Genomic DNA, 26097 nt, shown 5'->3' with positions numbered 1-26097 from the left:
AAATACATTTCAACAAACATTTTCTCATTCAGACATTTTATCAAACACTTAGACTACACATTTCAACATACATATAATAAATTAGTTATAACATATATTATGGCAAATTCTTTCACCAAGGAGTTGCCATATGTACAACAAACATAAATTCTAGATTAATGGTCATGGGAAGCATAAATCATAATTTCCTATTTAGTGAAACATTTCAATAAGCACTTGGAATGCATGTTTTTATATACAACCTAGTTTACACATATATGATATATCGAAAACGTCATAAATAAGATCATATGGCAGCAATCAAGTCAGACATAAATCATTGCTGACATTGAAAACTTTGAAAACCATAACCTAAATGTTTATAGTCCGTACCTTTCGTCGATACGCTCGTTACAAACTCAGTTCGTACACCATGTCCTTATCTACAATTTTTTACCCGAATCAAAGCTAGAATCGACGGTGCAGTGACGGTGGGGTGGTGATTCAACATGAGGAGCAGTGGGAATGAATCCCAGTAACGATCTTCTAAATTCTCTGTCTCTTCTCCTCACTCCTTTCTCCTCCTTTCTCTCTTCTCTCCCTTAGGGTTAGGAAAATTCGTATGAAATGAGAGGGGTGGGTTAAGGTCCTTATATAGGCCCAAAACTGGTCCAAATGGCCTTAGGCCATGGTAACCTAGGTTATAGCCAAAAAGGCATCTGTTTCGGGCAAACGGGATCCATCTGGAGGTCCATTTCTCGCATACGGTCTGAAGAAAGTTTCCTGACAATGGATCTGCACTTGGTTAAGGTTTCAGTCCGATCGGATTAGTGGATCGATCGTGGATGACCCGTTTTAGTTCAACGGTCATCGTCTCTTAATCAGTGCCACAAACATACCAATGAGTGTAAGGAAATTCCCTGATCCAAGGGTGTAATTGGGTCAGAATCTGATGGTCTGAAACCTTAAATTTAGCCTGCAAGTGGATAACCTAATTCACTTCAGTTTGAGTTCATTTTCTAAAGATATTCGCGTTTCTCATACACTTCGCTCTAGGCTCAAGTTCTGCGTTTCTGGATACTATTTGGACTTGATTCATGCGATGGTTGCCAAGCCCAGTAAGATGGTTATAACCTTATAGTTTCGCAGTCATCAGACTTTCGACGCATAGTCCAGGCCTGATATGGAGTTTCATTGCGCTCTAGAGAAAAATTGGGTTTTGAGACTGATTCTAGGTTTCTAGGTAATGTTTGGTTTGCGATTATAAGGGTTTTGGGTCTTGCAGCTCGTATAAAAAGTGGTTCAAGCTAATTCACCGTTTAATTCAGTTTAGTACTTAATTAATTTTTATTTAATTTCTAAAGGATTTAGTCCTTAGTGATTTCTGCCTGAGGTGGTACTTGGGTCTTTGTACGGATTTTTTCGAGATGTTATAATCTACCCCCCTTAATGAAAAATTTCATCCTCAAAATTTGTACCTTTTCATACTCCTCGAGAATCTGAGGGTAGTTCTTATGGACCTCGGCTTCTGTTTCCCAAGTAGCCTCTTCCTTAGGGTGATGCGTCCACAGTACTTTCACAAGTGGGATAACTTTACTGTGCAGCACCTGTTCCTTCCTGTCTAAGATACGTGTCGGTCGTAATACATAAGTACCATCTTCACTCAACTGTACCTACTCCCATTTGATAATGTGGGAAGGATCAGAAACGTATTTCTTCAGCATTGATACATGAAACACGTTGTGCACGCCTGCGAGTGGAGTGGGCAAAGCGAGGCGGTATGCTACCATACTCAATCGATCTAGAATCTGGAACGGACCAATAAATCATGGCGTGAGTTTTCCCTTCTTGCTAAATCGAAGGACTCCCTTCATTGGGAAAACCTTTAGGAATACATGGTCCCCAACCTCAAACTCTAGCTGTCGCCGCCTCGTATCGGTGTAGCTTTCTATCTGTTCTGTGCTGTAAGAAGTCGACGCCTGATAATGTTGATCTTCTCTAAGGTCACCTGTAAGGCCCATGTCCTAGACCGTACCGTTTTGTAGGCTTCCGCAGTCCTACCGGTCTAATTCTGGCAACCCGCGACTTGTAATTTACATTTATGCACAACCCTAAGTCGTGTCCCCTATTCCAGAGTCGGCTCGACCCGAGACTTGTAGCCTAGCGACTGTGCCATCGTCGCGGCTTTGATGCCGCGTCTCGTGCACCGAGGCGATACCCAGGCGAGGAGATGGGGGCCCGCGTTCAGTTTGAGGAAATGCTGCCCATTTACAATCCCAAGAGAATCTCTACAACATGTCAAATCAATCCAATTAATCACCTCACATGTCAAGTATATGTCCCATCCCCAATAACAACCCCAAAGTCAAAGCTACCCACCCCTTACATGTCAAGTACACATCACTCACCCATCACCCATCACTCACTCACCCATCTCCTCTCTCTCTTTACATCCCATCCTCTCTCTCTCATTTTCTCCATTTTTCAAGTAAACCCCAAGCAAGCTAACGTCCAAACATTTTTCATGGGAGAGGAGAAGCTATGTGTGGCCCACCTTACTACCATCCAATCCCACCCTCCAAGACTCATCTCAACCATTGGATCACATTCTTTGGAGCTATAGAAAGCGTTGATGGAAGAAGGAAGAAGAGATCTTAAGGTGGGTGTTCATAACATTGGATTTTGATTTTTGATGTAAGGTCCACTTGTAATTGGGACCCGTTTGATGTATGTGTTGTTGATCTTAGAGGGGCCTGTAATGGCGGGGTCCCTCATCATGCCGTTCTCTCCCTCTCTCTCTCTCTCTCTCTCTCTCTCTCTCTCCCTCTCTTTCATTTTTTTAGGTGATAATGTGGCCATGTGGCCCACCTGGATGGACCCCACCATGAAGTACGCATCTTATACATGCAGTCCATCGAGTGAGCCCACCTAGTATCCCGTTTGGATGGACCTGATTGGAGGGAGACACAAATATCAACTCCATCCTAGCAGTGGGTGACCCACCAACATGGACCCACCTTGATGCAACCGTCCATTATCTGGACTTGTACCTATCTGCTGTGTTGATAACAGAAAGTCCTATGGGTCTGTATCATGAGGTATGTGTATGGAACCCACCCCACGTGTGGGGCTACACTATGATGTATGAGTTTTTTTACCTGCACTGTCCATCAGAAGTGGGACCCACGTGAGGCACGTGTGGTGTCCACATCGTCCATCTAGGATGGTGGGACCCACCGTGTGGTGTGTTTTCACCAATGCCGTCCTAACCTCTTGGATGCTAGGCGTTAAAAAAAATACCAGCTTGATTCAAAATTTTTGGTGGGTTGTTGATATAGGCCCCACCTTAATATATGGATCTAATCCAAGCCATCCATCCCATTTCCCTACTCATTTTAGGCGTTGAGCCAAAAAATGAGGCCTATCTGAGTATCTGGTGGGCCATAACATAGAAAACAATGATTTTTACCGTTAAAATCCAGTTTGATATTTCTGTACGCCAATATATACCGAATATTGGGCTTGTTCGGTCCATCTTGAGTCCTATAATCCAATGGATGGAGTGGATCCACCTGATGCGGGCCCTACCACAGAAAAACTTTTGAAAAATAAAAAATAAACAAAAAAATATAGCAGGCAGCAGGTGCTGCCGCTGATGCCAGAGGGCACGCAGCAACGTCCTGCTGCTGCATCAGGCGGTGGGTAGGGGTCCCGGCTGTGGGCTCCACCATGATGTGTGTTGATCATCAACACCGTGCATTTGTTAGGTCCCCTTTGACTAGTGGGCCGCCCCCAAAATCAGCCGTATGCACATCTCAAGTGGACCACACTACAAGGAACGGTGGGATTAAGCGTCTACTAATGAAACCTCCTGGTCCAGAGGTTTTGGAATAATTTAATATTTATTTATTTATTTTATTTGGTCAGTGTGACCTTAACAACAGATCAGATGGGAAATAAACCTCATGGTGGGCCCTACGTGGACCCACCTCTGTCGTTTTTAAGTAGCAGCCGCTGCTAGCTGCTGCTGCACTTGCAGCAGCAGCACATGATGCACGTGTCATCCACGGTGTAAGTGCAGCAGCAACACATGATGCACGTGTCATCCACGGTGTAAATGCACACCATCCATTAGTTGGTGGGCCACGTGTGTGGACCCTACCATGATGCATGTGTTGTATCCATACATTCCAACCATTTTGAGAGATCATTTTATGGCATGAGAAAAGAGTGAGTCAGATCTAAAGTTCAAGTGGACACCACCATTTAAATAGTGGACAGTGACATCCACCATTCAAAACTTCTCAAGGGCCACGGTAGTTCCGATCAAGCTGATGTTTTTGCTTTCACTTCCTCTACCTCTATGTTAACTTGTGAATAGGTCGGATCTCAAAAATACATAAGGGTGGGCCCGATTGATATACATGAAGCCCATTTGATTCGGCCTGTTGAGACGACCCATTTGATGTATTTGGGGCCCATTTGATGAGGCCCGATGTAATGTATTTGGGGCCCATGGGTTGAGGCCCATTGTGATGTGTTAGGGCCCGTGGGTTGAGGCCCATTGTGATGTATTTGGAGCTCATGGGTAGAGGCCCATTATGATATATTTTCGACCCATTTGGTAAGGCCCATTGTGATGCATTCCCAGCCCATATGATGAGGCCCATTGTGATGTATTTCTAATCCATTTGGCAAGGCCCATTGTGATGCATTCAAGGCCCATGGTTGAGGCCCATTGCGATGTATTTATGGCCCTTTAAGTTGTGTATGAATCTGTTGTATGGGCCACTCCTTGGGAGTAAAGTTGGATAAATGGCCACATTGTTGGGCAATAATGGTTTAATGTCCACATTGTGACCTTCCCTTAGGCTTTGTTCGGCCAATTCCGATTGTCGAGGCCGATTATCAGTGCCGGTTATTAATATCGATTATTGATATTGATTATGAGTATGTGACAGCATAACATCGTGATACTTACACCTTGGAACCACCTTGTGTATATGTTGGGCCCATAAGTCCAGTTTATTGTGCGATAGAGAGATAAGGAAGTCCACTTATTTCACTTGGACTCAGATCTGCCCTCGGTGGGGCATATTGTGATCCTCCATCACTGTGATCACATGTGGGCAGGCACACATGGGCGGGCACTGATGTGGGCGGGGCCTGAGGAGCCTGGGTGAGCTACTAGTGATTGGTAGGCTACTGTGCTGACAGGCTACTGTGCACACAGTGAAGGCAGAACTTTATCCCACATCGGTTGTATCGTCTGATGTTGTGATGGCTATAAGTTGGATTCTTTCCTTAACTATTGTTACACGTTTTAAATCAGTGAGCTTATCTTGATATTAGGATAAGATCCGCCGTCCTTCTGTGGACCCCCATTATTTGTATGCATGTTGTGATGGATGATTGATTAAAGCAGATGCCATTGAGCTGAGATGTTTATAGGACACGTTGTGAGACAAAGTTATCCCCACATGATCTCATGATCCTCGCAGGTTTGATGGATGGCCTAGATGTGGTTGAAGGTATTCGTGGCTCGTTAAGATTTGCATATTGCATTGCAACCTGGGCATCTATTATTGTCTTATTATGTTTTCCATTGCATAGCCTTGATATGGCCGTTAGCATTGATGCCTTGCATCGCATAGCCTTGGTACAGCTGATAGCACTCATGGACTTACCAGTATATTTCCACTTACTCTGATATTGTATGATTCATGATCTTGTCATTATTTCCACTTACTCTGATTACTCTAATATTCCATACTTGGCACTTATCTTGTGAACACACTTTCACCACCATCTATGCTTTCTATAAGCTTATAGATGATAGATGTGTGTAGGTGGCGTTAAGTTGTAGCAACATTGATCATGGAGTGTGCAGCGGTCTTCTGGAGCTTTGATTTCGATATATTTATTTTCCTTTCAGCATTGTATTCAAATGTTTATATTAGTGGATATGTGAGGATGATGTTGCCTTTGTGATTTGGGTAAGCTTGTGGTTATGCTTATTATGAGACAAATGTACGTTGAAAAATTCTCCTTGTTGGATCCCAGGATCAGAACCTGGTGTATGTTGCACTGAGAGCCGAGAATGGGGTACTACAGAGGCTGCACCGGATTCGGCAAACGAAAATTTTGTGAGCCCGATTTCCTGGTTTGGGGTGTGACATCGCCTGTACCAAATCAGGGCCAATCAAACTTTCTCACCAACCTCTGCCCTGCAATGCGGTGCTCAACATGGGGGTCTATACAAGGCCTCGTAGGGAGACATGCCAATACTCACTTGAAAGCTGTTGTTATAAGCGAACTCAGTTGAAGGAAGACAGTCATCCCAACTGTCTTTGAAATCAAGCACATATGCCCGCAACATGTCTTCTAACACCTAATTTACCCGTTCCATCTGCCTGTCAGTCTGTGGGTGGAACGTGGTACTGAACTTCAGTTTCACACCCATTGCTTCTTGGATATGAGTCCAGAAGATAGATGTGAATTGCGTGTCTCGATCCGACATGATCTCCATAGGCACTCCATGCAGTCATACGATCTCCTTGATGTACAGCCTGGCCAAATCGTCTTCTGAGTTTGAAACTCTAATTAGGAGGAAATAAGCCGACTTCGTCAATCAGTCCACGATCACCCAAATGGAATCATGTCCCTTCATCGTCTTTAGCAACCCTAAAATGGAATCCATACAGATGAAATCCCATTTCCATTCAGCTATAGGCATAGACTGAAGTAAACTATGAGGTCGGCGGTTCTCGACCTTGACCTACTGGCACGTGAGACAATGGGATACATAATCTGCTATGTGGGCCTTCATGTTGTCCCACCAATAAGAACGTTTCATATCTTGATACTTCTTCATACTACCCGGAAGCATCGCCATCTTCGAATTGTGAGTGGCTCTAAGAACTTCCTTTCTTAAGTCATGAAGGGTTGGGATGCATAGGTGGCCACGATAATGTAAACCCCCATCCGACCCAACTCTCCATTCAGAGTCTTCCTCGTCACCAGCCCACTTTCTCATTTCCACCAATCATTCATCTTCCCTCTGAGCCACAATGATTTGGTCATTGATAAGTGGTCGTACACGAATATGTGCAATGCTCTCGAATGGCTCCTCTACCATAAGTTTCTGCTCAAAGTCTCGCACGAATTCCACCATATTCCATTCTTCTATCATCAGCGGAGTAGCAAATGCTATCTTTTTCTTGCGACTCAACGCATTTACCATAAGGTTGGCCTTGCAAGGATGGTAAGAGACCTCAAACTTGAAGTCTTTCAAGGTTTCCATCCATCGTCGTTGCCTCATATTCAGGTCTCTCTGTGTGAATATGTACCTGAGGCTCTTATGGTCGCAAAAGAGCTCGAACTCCTCTCTATAAAGGTAATGTCTCCAGAGTTTTAATGCAAATATGATGGCAGCCAATTCTAGGTCGTTTGTAGGATAGTTCTCTTCGTGTTTCCTCAACTGTCGCAATTCATAGGCAATCACCCTGTCCTTCTACATAAGAACACAACCCAAACCAACACGAGAGGCATCAGTGTAAATGGTATATTTGACCCCTTGCTCTGGCAATCTACCATGGGTGCGAACGTCAACCTGTCCTTCAGTTCCTGAAATGTTGCTTCTGCCTTCTCATTCCAGGCAAACTTGAGATCCTTTCGAGTGAGCTGAGACAACGGTCTGGTTATCTTGGAAAAGTCCCTAATGAATTGACGATAGTAACCTGCCAAGCCGAGGAAACTCCTCACTTCAGTAACTGAACCGGGCTACTCCTAGTCCTGAACTGTTGTCACCTTAACAAGGTCCACAGCTATCCCTTCCTTAGACACCACATGTCCCAGAAACTTGACTTCTTCTTTTCAGAAGTCACATTTCTTGTACTAAGCAAACAACTGGTTCTTCCTAAGAGTATCAAAGACTGCTCACAGGTACTCCTCGTGATCCTTCCGACTCTTGGAGTATATCAAGATGTCATCTATAAATATAATGACGAATCAGTATAGATATGGTTGAAACACCTGGTTCATAAGGTCCATGGACACGGCTGGTGCGTTTGAGAGTCCAAATGACATGACAAGGAACTCGTAGTACCCAAAGCTGGTTCTTAACGTTGTTTTTTTGCATATCCTCATACTTGATGTGCAACTGGTGATACCTTAACTGTAAGTTGATCTTAGTGAAGTAATGTGCCCCTTTCAACTGATCGAATAGATCATCTATCCTGGGCGAAGGATACTTGTTCTTCACTATCACTTGATTCAACCTGCGATAATCAATACACAATCGTAGCGATCCGTCCTTCTTCTTTACAAATAACACGGGTGCTCCCCAAGGAGATACACTTAGTTATATGAAGCTTGCATCCAACAGATCATCGATCTGTCTCCTCAGTTCCTCCATCTCACACAGAGGCATGCGATACGTCAGTAGAGATATAGGTGTCGCACCTGGCACAAGGTCGATGGTAAAATTAATCTCGCGCTGAGGAGGTAATCCAGGTTTATTTCTGAACACTTTCATGAAATCCTAGACTACTAACGTGTTCCCAAGTGTTGGACCATCATGATCTTTCAATAGGGAAGCATAACAAAGGACGCGAAAAAGGCAACTGACCTTAACTGGGAAAGTGAAGGCCGTACCCTCAGGTCCATGGGTTGTCACCACTCTAGTATCGTAATCGATTTCTGCCTTCATCTCGGTGAGTCAATCCATACTGAGGATGACATCGTAATGACACAGCGGGGTGACAATCAAGTCGAAGAGTACTATTCTACTTCCTAACTCTATTGAGCAACCCTTACAAATCTTGGTAGTGTCTGAGAAGGTCCTTATGATGGTAAGGAGTCTCTCCCCAACCATATGAGTACTTTCCATCACTAGTCACTTGACTACTGCACATGATATTATTGAAATAGTGGACCCAGTGTCTACTAATAGAAATATGGTTATACCTTGGATGTGGGCAGTGGCTTCGAAGGCTAAAGCACTGTAGCTGCTGACTCAGATGCTTCAGCTGCAAGTGTATGTACTCGCACCTGTTGAGAATGGTTTAGTTGCGGTGCCATAGGTCATTGAGGCGGCCTAAATCGAGGTGCAGGTGGCTGGTAAGATGGTTGTGCAGGTGGCACTGATCGTAGAGGTGGAGCTGAGATAGCCTGAGATAACTGACAGTTGATCTTCTGAGGATGGGCAAAGCCATTCTCCCTCATCCTAGTAAAGTAGTAAGTGTCGGTATGGCCCAACCTCTTACAGTAGGTGCACCACAGATCTGATCGCCTAGGTTGTGTCGGTGGAGCCATAAGCCTAGGAGGCAAATCTGCACGTGGCCTCTTGCTGAAGAACGGTCTGCTCAGCAAATTAGGTCGAGGCCTAGGGCCCATGGGCACACGTGTAGGAGACAGTCTATCCCCATCCTGTTCAGCTCGTAGGGACATGCTCACTAGCTCAGCATAGTTAGAAATTGTAACGCAACACATCTTCGTACGTATTTCAGCTCGCAGACCCTCAGAAAATCACCGCATTTGCATCAGCTCATCTGCTAGTATCAAAGGAGCATATCTGGCCAGCTCCGTAAAGTGATTCTTATACTCTGCTACGGTCATCCTTTCCTATTGAAGGTGAAGAAACTCCCTATCCTTTTCATTGCAGTAAGTGAGGGAAAAGTACTTCTCATGGAAGCAGGTCGTAAAAGCTTCCCACGTCCATACATACCCAGAAGCAACCGTCTGTAGGATGCTGTTCCACCATAGACTAGCCTCGTTCTCGAATGTGTATGTAACCAGCTCAACCTACTCTACCTCAGTGCAGTGTAGCGGTTTCAGCATCTTAAAGATACGGTCAAGCCAGTATTCAGCCTCCTCGGGTCTATGAGTACCGGTAAAAGTAGGAGCTCAGAAGTGTTGTAATCGCTCAAATAAACCGCTGGCATTCATGTTTCTAATTGGGTGCACAAGTGGTGCAGGCAGGGCCACGTTCATGTTCTGGGTAAGAGCCCTCGCAATGGTGGTCCAAATCTGCTGCTGCTGCTGCTGCTGCATAAGGAACATCATCTGCTCTAACCTATCAGGAGGAGAAGCCACCTGAGGCATGTGTGGCGTCGAGGTAGATACACGGTTCTGTTCCAGAACCAGTGGTACCCTAGGTGTTGGCCCATTGTGGGGCAAGTGGTTAGTAAAGAATCTGACATAGTCTCGTGATTCAAGCCTAAACTGGGGTCCGTGTGGCTATCACTTAGGGGAGGTACCCAGTCACTCGATTCGCCAAGTGTAAGACGTGTCGTCACTACCAAAAAATCGACCAAAGGCTACAAATTTTGGAAATTTTTGGCAACGGATATAAACCGTAGCTAATTTGTTACAAATTTAATCCGTAGCCAAATCCTACTTAATCCGTAGCTAAAACCTATATCCCACTAGCCCCTTATTAGAGATTGATGGTGCTTAAGGGGCTCTATGGGTCCCATTATAATATATGTGTTTATCTAAGCCACCCATCAATTATGACATATAATTTTAGTGGATGAGCTCGAAAAGTAGTTAGATTGAAGGTCTAAGTGGACCACACCATAAGAAATAATAAAAAATAAATTTCTATCGTTAATATACTATGTGGTCCACTTACAGCTTCGATTTAAATCCTTTTTTGGATCAACCCTTAAAATGAGCCGTTAAAATGAATGGACAGAGTGGATAAATAACATACATTACGGTGGGCCCCACGAGTCCTGTAAAAAGGAAAGTGCCGTCCGTCACCCTCGATACCCAATCCCCATCTGCGCTAATCTCCTGCACGCACCCATCTCCCAAAACCAAAACCCTCTCTCTCGCACTTAGTCTCTCCCTTTCTCTCTCTCTCTTGATCTCTCGCGCGCCCTCACCCTCTCTCTCTCTCTTGATCTCCTGCGCTCCCTCACCCTCTCTCTCTCTTGCACTCAGCCTCTCCCTTTCCCTCACCCTTTCTCTGTCTCTTCGCCCCATTCCTCTCTCTCTCTCTCTCTCTCTCTCTCTCGCTTGCTCGCTAGGGTTTTCAAAACCCCCTTTCGCTACAAACTTGAATTGATTTGTGAGCACACCCTATGCTAGGGTTTTTAAAACCCCTTTCATCCAACCCTCATCACCGCCTCGGCTCATCCATTAGCCGCAGCCTTTGTCTAATTACAATTTCTTCTTTGCTCAGGTGCGTGATAATAGATCTATTTGTTGTTTGTTTGAATGTACCTATCTATCTCCACATGAGAGGATTTGCATGTACCTGTCCATCTCCAACTAAGCCACCCTCAGCAACAAAACTATAAGACGCCATCAAGAGCTATGAAGTTCGGGTAACTTTTTCTCCTCGTCAGTACTCTTGACAGTTTATTATAGTAATAAAAAGCTCTTAGATAAAAAAAAAGAAGAAGTTTAGTATGGTAATCCCATTGATTGTAATATAATTTGGATTTATTTGTTTTGATCATAGCTAAAAATATAGTATTTTTGGTATTTATCACTATTTCTATTGCATGCATTAATGCCTGTGGGAGTTTTGCACTATCATGAGGGTTGTGTCAGGTTGGTAGGCTGCCTGAAACTTCCAGCACAACTTCTATCAAGTTGAGGATATGGTTCTTAACAGAATAGAATGGTGGAATAGGATTCATGTAACAAAGCCTAGTGATGATGGTGGTGTGGCAACTCATTAGGTGGGCCACACATCCCCACTGAATGAGTGCATTTGGCCATCCCTTTTTAGCTATCCATTTTTTTCCATGTACAATGACTGCGTCGTTGGTCCTCTAGGTAGGTTAAAAAAAGAAATGAAAAGAAAACCATACTTCCCATTTCAGTATTTATCATTTATCCTTAAGCATCTCTTTTTACCACTTAAAGCATCAGCCATTGATTGGTTACTAACCAAAAATTACCTTAATAGGACAATCCCGACCATCTATTAAATATCCTTAAGCATCTCTTTTTACCACTGTTGTAGCTGCAGGCTCATTCTCACCAAAAACTCACAAAAAATGCAAACACCCAAATGGGATTCTCCTGAAACCTGTTATAGCTGATGAAGATGAAGAGAAAGAATTTTTTTTCTCAAAAGTCTTAAGAGTTTGCTCCATGTTTTGTTAAACTCTGTTATTTCATCATTTTGAGGTTTTCTAAGTGGAGTCTCATTTGTCCAGTAATTCCTATTTGGTGTTCTTGACATATCTTTGTTCTAATCTTTCAAACTTCTTCAGTAATGAAAATATTACTATTATATTGGCAAACCAAATTAATTTGTAAATGAAGACTAGATTACTGCCATTTGTTCTTGGAAGTCTTTATCAATGAGCTTTCTCTTAGCATTTTCTTTCTTCTTTTTTTTTTTTTAAATTCATGTAGGAGATTCGTGAAGTTCTAAAAGATCAGCAATTGACTTGGTATATGATGCTTTGATGAATATCAATCTTTCTAGGCTATATTTGAACCTTTCTTACGAATTCTGATCATCCTGGAAATTGTTAGTTATTACTTTTTCAAAAGCAAGCAACCAATTTCTATTTTATCTCCTAGACGATATAATTTAATAGCCTTAAGTATTTTTACAACTTGATTTTGAATATTAAGAAAGAATCAAAGATTCCATTAACATTGTTACTCATTGGCTACTTTGTATTATAGCATGATTAATAATGAACACAACTGGATGTTGCATAGGGAATAACAAAAGTTATGTAGACAGTTTTAATGACATGATCTTACATTGATTTTTTCCCCATCTGTTATTATGTCTTGGCTTCAACTAGGCTTGAGCAAGTGTAGATGTTGTCAATCCTTGTAGTGACATTTTGGATGCCCATGTTGTAGCAATTCGAGTAGCTTTGGATGTAATAGGTTTCCCTGAGGTGTCTATCATGTCATGCACTATTAAGTAATGAACTTGTGTTGGATAGTCTCTTTTTTATTTCTTCTAAAGAACCATTGGGGACATGTCCACTGATTGGGATATTCTTCCTCCTCGAAAAATCAAAGATGTCAACGCCAAAAAGGTTCGAGCTCAAGATCTTGGCCATGAGTTGTGATTTCCTTCAGTTTAGTGCTTGTGCCATAGTTATCTTATGATACGTTGTCTTTCTGTTTGCAGCCCAAGGACCGGGATGATAGGGAGTATATCGATCACCCTAATAATGTCAAACAAGAGGTACTCAGATGCACTTTCTATTTATAATATTGATGCATTTTTATTTGTGGGAATCTATTTGGATAGAAGTAATTTCAAGAGATGAACTTTTTTTCTATTTCTATCTTACCTTTTCTTTTTATTTATTTATTTATTAGTTTTTTTCTTTAGTTTTTTTTTTTAGGTTCTTTCTTTCCTTCCAACAAAATTGTGTAACCATATGTGAGACACATGATGACCCTTGTAAGAGCTAAGACATAATACTCTCTCGTTGTGCCCTTGTAAGGGCTTAGATTCAAGTAATAGCTGGTTATAAGACGGCGACATTGCTATCTAACAAAATGCATACGTGCATCTTTAGGGCTCTAATGTCATTCTTTGATGCATATTGTGTTTTCATGTACATTTTGGTTGTGTTTGGATTCTCAATTCAATCAAATTTGTAATAAGTCAATTCAGTAAAGTCGGAATCACAGAACTCTAGGCTTTGGTTATAATTGTGAGTTGTCCTTCCCATTTGATCATTTCTTTTATATTAGATCATTGACTGTTTAGTAGTAAGGTTACAGTTCTGAATCTACAAATACCAGCAATTTGGACTGAGTATTATATAATAACCATGTTAACATGCACATTTCTCTGAGTAATTTAATCTAACCATTTCAGGTAATGCACCACTTCCACACACCTGAATTTGGAGGAGTTAATTGGTTTACTAAACCTTTTCTTTTAAAAGGATTTGGAAGGTCAAATTTTGTTCCATGATCTGGAACATCTGTGGAATCATGATTGAGGGCCTTGCCATCAATGGGCTGTTGATTTGGAGAGGAGAGCAACAAACAGCTGCATTCCCCTGGTGATACTCAAACTAGATGGTTAGAATTTTCTAACATTATCTTGACCTTTAGCTTGACTCCACCGTATCAATAGTTCCTATTATTGGTTGGCTGCTTGTACCATGAAAGGTCACCAAATCACTAGTTGGCTGCAAGGCACATGCAAAGGTTACTCCCAAAATATGATTTTTGCAGTGTGATTATAGTTTATGGTGCATACTTCTTTAGGATTTGTTGACCCACTTGGCCAATTAGGGATTCCATTATAGCTCTGTGAAGCTTTTATTTTTTGTTGAATGCAGCATTTTAGAATTGTTAGTTAGATTGCATGAGGATTTGCAGGTGAGAATCATGAACATGGGCTACAGATGGCCCTTTCATGTGGCTATTCTTAAAAATGATCTGGTTGAGGGAAAACCATGAAAACATTTGGCGTGCAAGTCTGCAGCCTCATCTGATTAAAAAATAAATAACGATAGGATATGGGGGCTATGAAAGAAACTAGAACGCTAGCTGTAAAATAGTATGGCCGAGAGTCCTAGCATCACATACAATCTAGGTTGCTGGCATATAGCTCAAAGAGGACTACTTAAAGTCTCACTTCGTAAAAAAAAACATGCAAATTATAACCTGTGATTTTGGCATTGCAGTTTACTGGTAATGAGAATGACATCACTGCATTTCAGATGGACATAAAGGTCAAGACAAATCAAATTAACAGAACTCAGTTTCTTCAAGAGATGCTTTGTTTCTTATGCATTGGAAAGACAGGTTTTTAAATGTTAAGTTTTTGTCATGTTGATTCAGGTTTTAAGTCATGTTGATTCAAGTTTTTATTTTTATTTTTATTTTTATTTTGTTGTTGAAGCATGTATGTTTCTGGATCTATTCATCTATTTGTACATTTAGTTTTCCTAGCTTGATTCTGAAACAAGATTTCATTACTTCCTCTTTTTCTTTCTTTCTTTGTTTTCTTACACAATCCTTTCATGATGGAAGTTGAAGTCTACTAAGGAGTGTGCAACAACTTACTACCTACTTTCCTAACAATTGACCCCTAATCACCTACTTTTCTTTCTTGTCCATTTGGCCATGCATGTAATAGTTGGGCTGGGAGGAAATAGTAGGTCCTGCAGGAACGAGGGGAGAGCACATCCCGCCATGGGCGTGCAACATTTTCTGTTTTACTTTTTTAGGTCTCTCTTATTAAGATGAATCTTAGCCTTATAGTTTTGTTAGTAGTGATGTTATCATGAAAAGAAAGTTGCAATCAAGCTATTTTGAAACTAATCAGGATAATGAATAGAGGATGGATAGATGAAGATTTTGTAAATTCATTCCTTTCAGAATTTCTGATGAAAAATTTACAAGTTTGAGTGAGAATTTGAGAGTTTGCTGCTATTATTACTTGTTTACTTATTGCAAATGTCTTTTATTCATAGCAGATCTTGACTAACTTTGATGTGAACAGAATCCTAGGTATGTGGATCCACTCAATATAACTGCAATGGCATGTCCCACACTACCGTTATGCCCTCTGGCAATAGCAGAAGTTAAGCGTGGAATTCTTAACAACTAGTTGTACATCCAACTATTTGGTCTGCCGGCCCACTGTGGTGTTTATGTTACAACCAGACCATCTAGTGAGGTCGTCCCACCATGAAAAAGATGCCCGAAAAATCAGGTCAACCAAACTATCAGGTGGACCTCACCATAGAAAACAATGACAACCACCCAAAAGCCTCCACATTCTCAAGGGGCCCATCTAATGTTTTCATCTACCTGATTTTTGAGGTGTCGTATTTTTATTGTGGAGGCACCTTGCTGTATGGGTGAGGTCAGGTGTCTTACAAACATGACAGTGGGCCCTACACACCAACCAGTTGTGTCAACCAATGCTCAGAGTCTCTCATCTAGCACCTCGGTGAATCATGCACGTTTTTGAATCTACAAGAAACATCAATACTCTCCCTCAAGTGGTAGCACCTTGATGAGTTTTACTTATGCTTTCCCAGCGACCTGATTTTCTTGAAGAACTTCCATTCTCCTCTATTTTGTTGGCTTCAGCTAGTATCAGAGTCTTGTTTTACCATTTGAGTCTCTTGTTCATCCACAAGCTCCATGTGGAGAGCAACCAATGGTGTAGTTCATCCACAAGCTCCATGTGGAGAGCACCTCCTTCATTGTAATTTTCTATTTTTTTTTTTAAAGTTAATGAATTGTTTTTTTATCCACATGAGTGATCTCTGTGTTCCAATCCATACACTTGAGGAAAATTGTGGGGCCTTGCTGAGTCCCAACATATTAGATTCTCTGGAGTTTCAACATGAGGTCATGGGTTCGAGCATACCTTGTGGTGTGAGTACGCGAGAGTGTGGGGTGGGGTGTGTGAGTCATGGTCTATGCCTCTCGTATGCATGCATGGTGGTGGGCCCTGCATGCCATCAAAGCCAATACTCTACTAGCATCGCTCATATTTTCTAGTTAACAAAACCGCACTGCCAGTTTCAACATGCATTCTTACAAAGATCATCTACATTTTTGTTCTATTACATGAATATAGAGCTGATGTTCCGGTGCGGTTTTGGCATCTGTAGGTTATGGACTATGCCTCCCTCCCTCATTGTGACAAATCAGAATGCAGGTTTTTCTTTGTTTTGCTGACTTGATGAACATAACTGAGGAGCCTTCATTTGGGATTTTTTTCCTTTTCATTTTCTGCGTTGCAGAAACATTCATCAATTATGGAGTGAGTATCCAACATAAGATCACATCATTCATTTCTAATGCTGGACTACAAGGAACTTAATGATGGTTTCTCTCTTATTCATCTGACTTCAACAACATTGTTGCATTAGAACCCAATGCAGGAATAGGTGGTAACTAACTTATATAGTCAGTGTTATTTATGGTCTACCATACACAGCACCTTTTTTTTTTTTTTTTAAGAACAACCATCTCTTTCTTCTTATAGTGAAGATCTGTGTCATCGTTAATGTAGTTGCATTTGATTACTCTTTTGATGAATTTAATATTAACGTACATGCCTTGTTTTGTTAAAACAACAAGTTATATGCTCGTAGGCACTTTTTGTTTCCTCTGAGTATTGAGAAATATACAATGAACACGTGATGGCAATGGTGAGTTGTTCCAGACTATGGTTTTAAGATTCATCTGAACCGGGTGTGACTTGGACGAGGCAACTCATATTGGGTGGGACCCAATCCAGTTCAACACCCCACGACTCAACCCTCCAGGTGAACCCTGATTCGGGCAAGTTGAGCAATTCAGCCCCAACTAGGGTCAGTCATGACTCGACTCAAGGCGAACGAGTTGATCCCAACTGGATCTTCTAACCATGTTCCGGGCATTCCCCGTCAGAGCTTTTTTAAGCTGACATGCATGTGCAAGTCAGCTAATGCATGCACCTCCATATATGCCAGCTTGGCACACAGGTAAAATATCCAAGCCCCAGTCATCATGTGGATGCATAGATGCTACTGGTGAAAGATAAAGGTGGTCTGCTCAGTAGTTGTGCCATGATATTAGAAATAAGTGGATGTGTTAAAAAACTTCAGACAGGTCTTTCATAGCTATAGATTCATTTAGTTGATTGTGGCCCGACTAGAGGACTGACCTGATTCTTGGGATACAGAATCTACAGTTTGCCCTTCTGATGGATGGCTTAGATATTACACCTGTCTGCTATGCCGGCATATGGTAGTGTGTGCATTAACTCACTTATACATGCAGGTGAGCTTAGTAAACCTCTTTCCCTTCCTCAGGTAGGCTTTACTAAGAAGGTGCACATTTCTAGCAGGCGGTGAACTTACTTCTGAACATCGTTAGATTATTTTCTGATGGTGATCTTTTCTATATACAACATGACTCACTATATACCTTATAAACTATCTAGAACTCAAGGCATTGCCACTAATCACTGGCATGTCCTACTTGTAATTGACAAGCAAATGGAGATTTTCTTTTCTTGATGGTCAGCTCTGCTTGCACATTTTTCAGGTCATAGATACTCGTGGTCAGTATCTGTTCCACTTGGGAAGTGGGTACTTGTGGCTACCGATGGTCCTCCTTGCAAAAATTGTCCAGACGTTTATTTTGGCCCTACAAACCATATGGTGAGACCATTCCTTTTGTGTCAATTTCATTCCTCTTTGAGTTTTTATTAATTCATTAAGAAAAAAATGGTTATACATGATGCACTTCTTTCACTTTGTCTTTCTTTCCCCCAATGGTCATTTTGATTTATGAATGCCATGACTATTTGTAGGATGATGGAATATATGAAGCTGTTGCAGTGACTTTGTCATTACTAGAGTTGCATTTCGAGACAACTCTTCAAAGTACTACATAAATGACCGTGGAAGTAATTTTACAGAGGTTACTAAGAAATTGATAGGAAAATGAGTGGACTTGGACAACAATCAGTTTTTAATTCTTCAGGTGGGTGATGGGCTGATGGCTGAAAAAGGCTTATTTACTTGTGAAAAAAATATCATACCGTCAAAATATATCTTCTCTTTCAATTCTTTATCATTGAAATTTCAGGGTGAAGTCGAACAAATTTCTCTAATGAAGCCAAAGATTTGTATTTTCAGCATTATTGTAATTGTAATTGTAATTGATTGAATGAAAGATTGTAATTGATTGTAATTGAATGAATGAATGATTATAATTGATTGTAATTGAATGAATGAATGATTATTCAGGTGCTAAATGAACAATTGATTGTATATATTTTTTTAATTTACGAAATAGCTACGGATATTGACTGTAGCCGGTAATCTGACAGCTATAGCCATTATTAAATTTGGCATATTGCTATGGACTTTTAGCTAAAAATAATATCTGTAGCTATTTGTGCTTTTCGCTATAGATGTAATTGCTACGGATTATATCTGTAGCTATTGTAAACTATAGCTACGGATTAAATCCGTAGCCATAGGTTTAAGATCTATTGTTACGGCACCTACGACTACGGTCGTGCTACGGACTAAAACCATAGCCATAGGTTTATGGCTACGGCTTTTATCCGTAGCCTTTGCCCAGTTTTCTGGTAGTGCGTACTCCGAGTGGCCTTAGGTGGCATTCCCTATATAAAACATAGGATGCAACAGGTGTAAGATTTAGCAAAACAACACTCAATTTCTCAAGCATTCTACACATTTTATAACAAAAGGAGCTTCATGCATTTCATTGAACCAAAATTGTCACAATACATGAGATGTAGTCTTACATGGATCATGACAGAAGATGCATGTGAGCTAATCTAACAAAGCTGTAAACACTGAAACACACCAACAACTCTACCCTACTACTAAGCCTATCAAGGCTGTAACATAGAAAGCAAGAAAACCAGAAAAACCCAAAGACGACTATAATATATGACTAGTCGTCCGAATCTGGTGATGGTGGAGGAGCACTCTTGTCCTTCATACAGCACAGGAGGGCCTTCAAGGTGCGAGACACCTTCTTAAACCTTTGTTTTATGTAAGCCTGACTCTCGTTAAGCTTTTGCTTTACTTCAGCCTGGGTCTCTCTAATCTCCTATCTCAGGGTGACTTGGCTCTCCTCAAGCTGAGCCAAGCGGGCTTCTACAGCAGCCCGATCACGGTAGTGCTCTTGTGTAGTAGGAGGAGAGCCCCCATCAGAGTCTTGGGGCTCCCCTTCTTCTTCTTCCCGTTCTTCCTCATCACTTCCCTCACCATCACTTCCTTCCTCGCCTTCACTACCTTCTTCAAATTCTTCTTCCTCTATCTCGTCACTATACTCATCAAGTCGGGCTTGATGTTGTTGCGGCCCAATGCCCATGTTGTTGAGTGTGGTGTCACTGATGAAATGGATCGGCGCAAGCTCATCCGCGTTAAGTCTATAGCCGAACACATGAGCAATCTTGCATATAATTCAGCCAAATGAGAGTGAAATATCCTTCCTAATATTGCATGCAGTCTGGACTATCTGTAGTAGTATGTATGTAGGTAGACACAACTTGTCTCCCTGCCTAGCTCTGTATAGAAAGAACACCATCAAACGCGTGCATTCGCTACGATTGCTCCACCTAGTATACACATTGTTTGTGAATATGTAGTGGAGTAGGCAGAAGTCAGGAGTCATCTCAGTCACTAGGAGGCAATTGCCTCAGTTCTAATGGACCAGTCGGCCGCAAAGAAACCGTGGGCAGCGATCTCTTTCTTGCATACCCTTGAGATTCTTCTCACTAGTATGTACCTCTCGACGTGGAATCCCCATAATTCGGGCTATCATACCAACATTGACAATGGCTTCCTGCCTTCCCACGGGGATAGTGAACTGTCGAGGTTCTAGCAGTGGATCTCGTATGTGGGTGTAGAAGGCTCGAATAGTGCTCACACACCCACGTGACTTGCCCTCAAATATGGGACCCCTCTGGTGTCTAATAGGAGGTCCATCACCAGATAAAGCCTAAACAGTCTTTCGTCCACATGTGCTTCAAAGATAACTCTACGGCCTTGAAACCTACCATGTCCGATGCTAGCCAGCAGAGCTCTTTGGATAGGAATTTGGGGATCGAGATCCCGCTTTGTCCTTCGCTCCTGCTCAATGCTTGTGCTAGCCTCAGCGCCTCTCTGCTTCCTTGGACGGGTAGGGTGAATAGGCCCAGCTTCATCCGCGAGCGCCCTCTTCTTTCCCATGAGGGAAAGAAGTGTGGAAAGGGAAAAGATAACAGCCACTAGCTCAAAAGGAGCCATGAGAGTGAAGCAAGATGGAAGGATATGATGGGTTCGTGGATTTTGAGGTTGATGAGACACAAAGGAGGGTTTGTGTGCTCAAATGGGAGGAAATAAGGGAGATAGGAGATGGGTTTTGATGAAAATGGTAGAGGTGGGTACGTAATGAAGAAGAACAAGAAGATATGAGAATGGAGGGGAGAATTTCAGGTGAAAAATCAGGTTTTTTGAGGGGTTGAAAGGGTTTAGAAGCTAGGTGGGGGAGTGAAATGAGCAAAAAGGGAACATATAAAGGGTTCCACATGGTTTTCGTGGGCCACACATGTGCAATGAGGTGGCGGGCTGCTGGACCCGTGAGCCCGCCGTGGCTTGCTGGACCCGACCGCGAGGCCTCACAGTAGGCGAGATGTCATTGCGGTCCTCTGGACCTAGGGCGATGGGGCCGCCCTTGGGGCAATGGCATCCCCTTCCCGGGATGCTAGAAAGATGCGGGGGACCCCTTGGGTCCCACCAAAAAATGTGTTTTGGGCCCCTATGCCTATTTGATGTATTTTCGGGATCCATCTTGCACATATTCACGCTTTTCGGGTCATTCGAGTGTGGAATACGTTGAATTATCGTATAAACCCGTCAATTGATGGTCTATAACAGAACTGGGATCATCTCACATGATCACAGATGCATACGGGTCATATTTCAATGGGCGGGCGAAACTTGGAATCCTACAATTTATATCTACGTTTAATCGCTCCCTCCTAAGTCAAAGTACGTCAGTGTGCGTCGTGTTACCATAACCCAGGTCCAGTTTAATCCAAATCATGCTTTAATACCAACTTGTAACGCTCCAAAAATTGGGGGTTGAGTAAAAGCTCAACTCCCGAGTTCTAGTGCATCACTTATGTAACATAGATAACGATGATTAAATATGTCCATATTAGTGCATTAAACATGAGTGGGATTATACTAAAACAACATATCATACTCCAGAGAGAATTAAGTTAAGTAAGCGGAAGACTGTGATAGATATATAAAGCATATAAGTGGTTATAAATCCCCAGAGTATGATCATGTCACCAGGCTGAATATATACATGTTTGTTCCAAATTATACAAAATGACAAAGTGTAATGTTCAACTAATTCGTATCCCTATAATCTCGTCGATCAGTACATGGTCTACATAGACCCGCCTAATAGCTGCATATAGGAGAATTCCTCCTCCTCATCTAAGAAGTCTGGCTCCGTCACGTAAGCCACATCACAACCTGCATCTAAATCAAACTCTGGTTGGTGTTTTAAAACACCGTCCCAGAGTGGGAGTGAGTGATCAACTCAATGGTATTATAAGACAAAGGTTAACATGTTATCCATTCAGTCAAGCGGTAATGATAAAGTAATACAACAATCATGTCCTAAGTAGTCTGGTTAATACAGGAATGGAATGTTGTAATTATACATGCCCTCGCCTGCACTCCCTCAGCGACATCACCTCACGATCGTGCATGGAAAACTCCTAAACATGCGCTTCCTTGCCAAAGCACATGCAGTGCGGTGCATGGTCTTATTAGCCAACTAATTTATTTAGACTTATTCATACAGTAGATTCAGGAAGCTAAGGTACCTCCCTTTATATCATTTATCCAAATGATGATCCATCTAGGGTCGTCAATCCTAATTAATCACATACGATAGACAAGTTATAGGGTAACATCACCCCTGATTCAAAAGTAGTGAATAGGCAAGTTCAGGTCACTACGGGAAGCTCATCACCTCAACGTAGGCCTAGTTTATTCTCGAGGTCACCATGCGAAGGCTCGTCACCTTAGCATAGGCCGATAGCTCGAATACAGTGTCCCATACCACCGTATTCGGCTCACGAGTTTGGGTTGCTCACTGGACACTGTGGGGAGGCTCGTCACCCCAGCATTGGCCGACAACTCGACCACGATGTCCCATACCACCATGCCCGGCTCATGGTCTTAGCGGATCATGGTACTAAGGTTAAAACAGTCTTTACATTGGTAAGTGGTACCTTAGATTCAAGCAGTAGCGTCCATATATGCTAAACATGCAATAAGCCAATCGGGTTATTTGACAAGTTCGGTTAGTATGAGTGCATGTTGAATTAATCGACGTGGAGCACGTGAGCACTCCACATGGCCTAACCATTGTTGACAATCATCGTATGACTCAGATTCATTGAACGTATCCAATGTGGTGAATCTAGTTCGGCCACTTAATCGGGATCCGTTACCGATTGCCTGGACTACGTAGTAGTCCCAATCATACTCGATTACAATAGGTAATCACATGTGATAGTCAAACAGCATTTAACAACCAATTCAAATACAATTCTCATTCGAGCATTTTAACAACCATATTGTACATGTTATCATACATAGACATTTCATCCATAAATCACGTAGTAACAAGATAGATTACATGAAGGAAACTGTAACTATAAATAAGGAAATTGAGAAACCTATCTTAACACCCTCGTTAAATACATTTCAACAAACATTTTCCCATTCAGACATTTTATCAAACACTTAGACTACACATTTCAACATACATATAATAAATTAGTTATAACATATATTATGGCAAATCCTTTCACTAAGGAGTTGTTATACGTACAACAAACATGAATTCTAGATTAATAGTCATGGGAAGCATAAATCATAATTTCTTATTCATTGAAACATTTCAACAAGTATATGGAATGCATTTTTTTGTATACAACCTAGTTTACACACATGCTTGATATATCGAAAACGTTGTAACTAAGATCATATGGCAGCAATCAAGTCAGACATAAATCATTGTTGACATTGAAAGGCTTGAAAACCATAACCTAAATGTTTATAATCCACACATTTCATCGGTACGCTCGTTACGAACTCAGTTCGTAAATCACGTCTTTATCTATGGCACAACGACTACCTAAACATTGAAATAGGTTAGCTATTTCATCGGTTTCTCTATTTGGATTCCTAAAACAGATTAGGGTTAGGATTTCTTAACCAAATTGAAACTGGAATCGACAGTGTAGCGACGGTGGGGTGGTGATTCAACACAAGGAGCAGTGGGAATGAATTCTAGTAACGATCTCCTAAACTCTCTCTCTTCTCCTCACTCCTTTCTCATCTGTTCTCTACTCTCCCCTAGGGTTAGGAAAATTCGTATGGAATAAGAGAGGGGTGGGTTAAGGTCCTTATATAGGCCCAGAACTGGTCCAAATGGCTCCAGGGCCATGGTATACCTACGTTATAGACAAAAGGCATTTGTTTTGGGCAAACGAGACCCATCTGGAGGTCCATTTATCGCATACAGTTTGAAGAAAGTTCCCTGACAATGGATCTGCACCAAGTGAAGGTTTTGGTCTGATCGGATTAGTGGATCGATCGTGGAGGACCCGTTTCAGTTCAACGGTCATCGTCTCTCGTTCAGGGCCACAAACGTACCAATGGGTGCAGGGAAATTTTCCTGATCCAAGGGAGTAGTTGGGTCAGAATCTGACGGTCTGAAATCTTAAATTTGGCTTGCAAGTGAACAGCCTAATTCACTTAAGTTTGAGTTCATTTTCTAAAGATATTCGCATTTCTCACACATTTCGCTCCAGGCTCAAGTTGTGCGTTTCTGGATACTATTTGGACTCGATTCCCATGATGGTTGCCAAGCCCAGTAAGATGGTCATAACCTTATAGTTTCACAGTCATCAAACTTTTGACACGCGATCCATGCCCAATATGGAGTTTCAATGTGCTCCTGAGAGCAACTGGGTTTTGAGACTGATTCTAGTTTTCTAGGTAATGTTGGGTTATCGATTCTAAGGGTTTTGGGTCTTACAGCTCGTATAGAAAGTGGTTCGAGCTAATTTGATGTTTAATTCAATTTAATACTTAATTAATTTTCATCTAATTTCTAAAGGATTCGGTCCTTAGTAATTTTTGCCTAAGGTGGTACTCGGGTCTTTGTACAGATTTTTCTGAGACGTTACATGCTTATTAGACACAAACTGACTAGATGTCTATTTTAATGAGCCGTTTCGATGAACTTGAGATTCGAAAGTCGATGATATCGATCCTGTCATCGATTAATCGAGAATTCAGCCCAAGATTTATTTTGGTTGCTGGACATATGAAGTCCTCATTTCGATAACATTGAGTGAGTTTTGTGGACATCGATTCTAGAGTCCGATTTCATAGAAGCACTATCGATAACTCGACAAAGGCTGAAAGCATAGGGATTTTCTTGATTTTACAAAACAGTTTTCACGCCTTAACCCCTATGTTGTTGTAACCATTTTTAAGGGTTTTATATACCTGGTGTTTTGGGACATGGAATGTGAGGCTAACTTTATCTTTGTAGAGATCTGAAGCCACATTCGAGTGAGGTAGATGCTTGAATAATCTATCTATTGGGCTCACTTGTCTTGCTGACTCAACACTCACGCTAATTGACAAACCAGGGCACTTTCAAGAGAGAGAGAGAGAGAGAGAGAGAGAGAGAGAGAGAGAGAGATGGGTGACGGGTTGGAACAGGGACGACGAGGGAGAGGGAGAGGGAGAAGGAGAGAGAAAAGAGGGAGATGATAGTCTTTTAATCCATCCCTGCTGGGTTCTCTACATTAGGTGAGGGGAGCTTTAAAAGGTCGAGCTAAGAGTCCTAGAGGAGGGGGGGGGGGGGTGAATAGGACTATGGCAAATTAAAAATCAAATGCGGAATTTAAATAAATATAAATAAAGATAGAAATTAAACAATCTACAATGTAGAAATGTAAAACAACCTCAAGTGTACAAGTATTGAGAGGTTGATACAGATGTTGTTCTAAGGACAAACTTACACCAAAAACCAATAGCTTATGGTAGGACAACCTGATTCCTTGAACAGTCTATGTATCAAAAACTCAAACTGATACAGAGGAATAAAGAAATAAATAGCAAAGGAAATAAGTAAGCAAACCAAAATAATGAATTTACAAAATAGTAAAATACTTATCTGGATATTCTCCATTTGATGCAGCCCGGAAGAACCAATTCGGAGTATAAGTTCAATGTTCATACTCACTTATGAAATGGTTCTAAGTTCTAAATTGATTTTATATTAAATCACCTTAGGCTAGCTTGATTTAATTTTGATTCCAAGAAATAAGAATACTTCAATCCCTCTTTTAAATAAAATTGGAATGTAGAATACAAAATCAAATGCAAAAAGGTAATTAAAGAGAATATGAAATGAGCACTAAATAGTTTAAGAATATCACTAATTTATCTCTCAGAGCGACGTATTGATTTTACTTGAATTGGATATCAAACTTTGAATTTCTTGCTATATTTATAAGTGTAGAAAGCGTATCTACGACTGGTCCTGAGGTCAGTTTGACTAGTCGAAGGATCA

This window comes from Magnolia sinica, chromosome 5, assembly GCF_029962835.1.
Source record: "Magnolia sinica isolate HGM2019 chromosome 5, MsV1, whole genome shotgun sequence".
In the NCBI taxonomy this organism is placed as follows: Eukaryota; Viridiplantae; Streptophyta; class Magnoliopsida; order Magnoliales; family Magnoliaceae; genus Magnolia; species Magnolia sinica.
The sequence above is the reverse complement of the archived record's forward strand: the minus strand, read 5'-3'. Positions refer to the sequence as shown.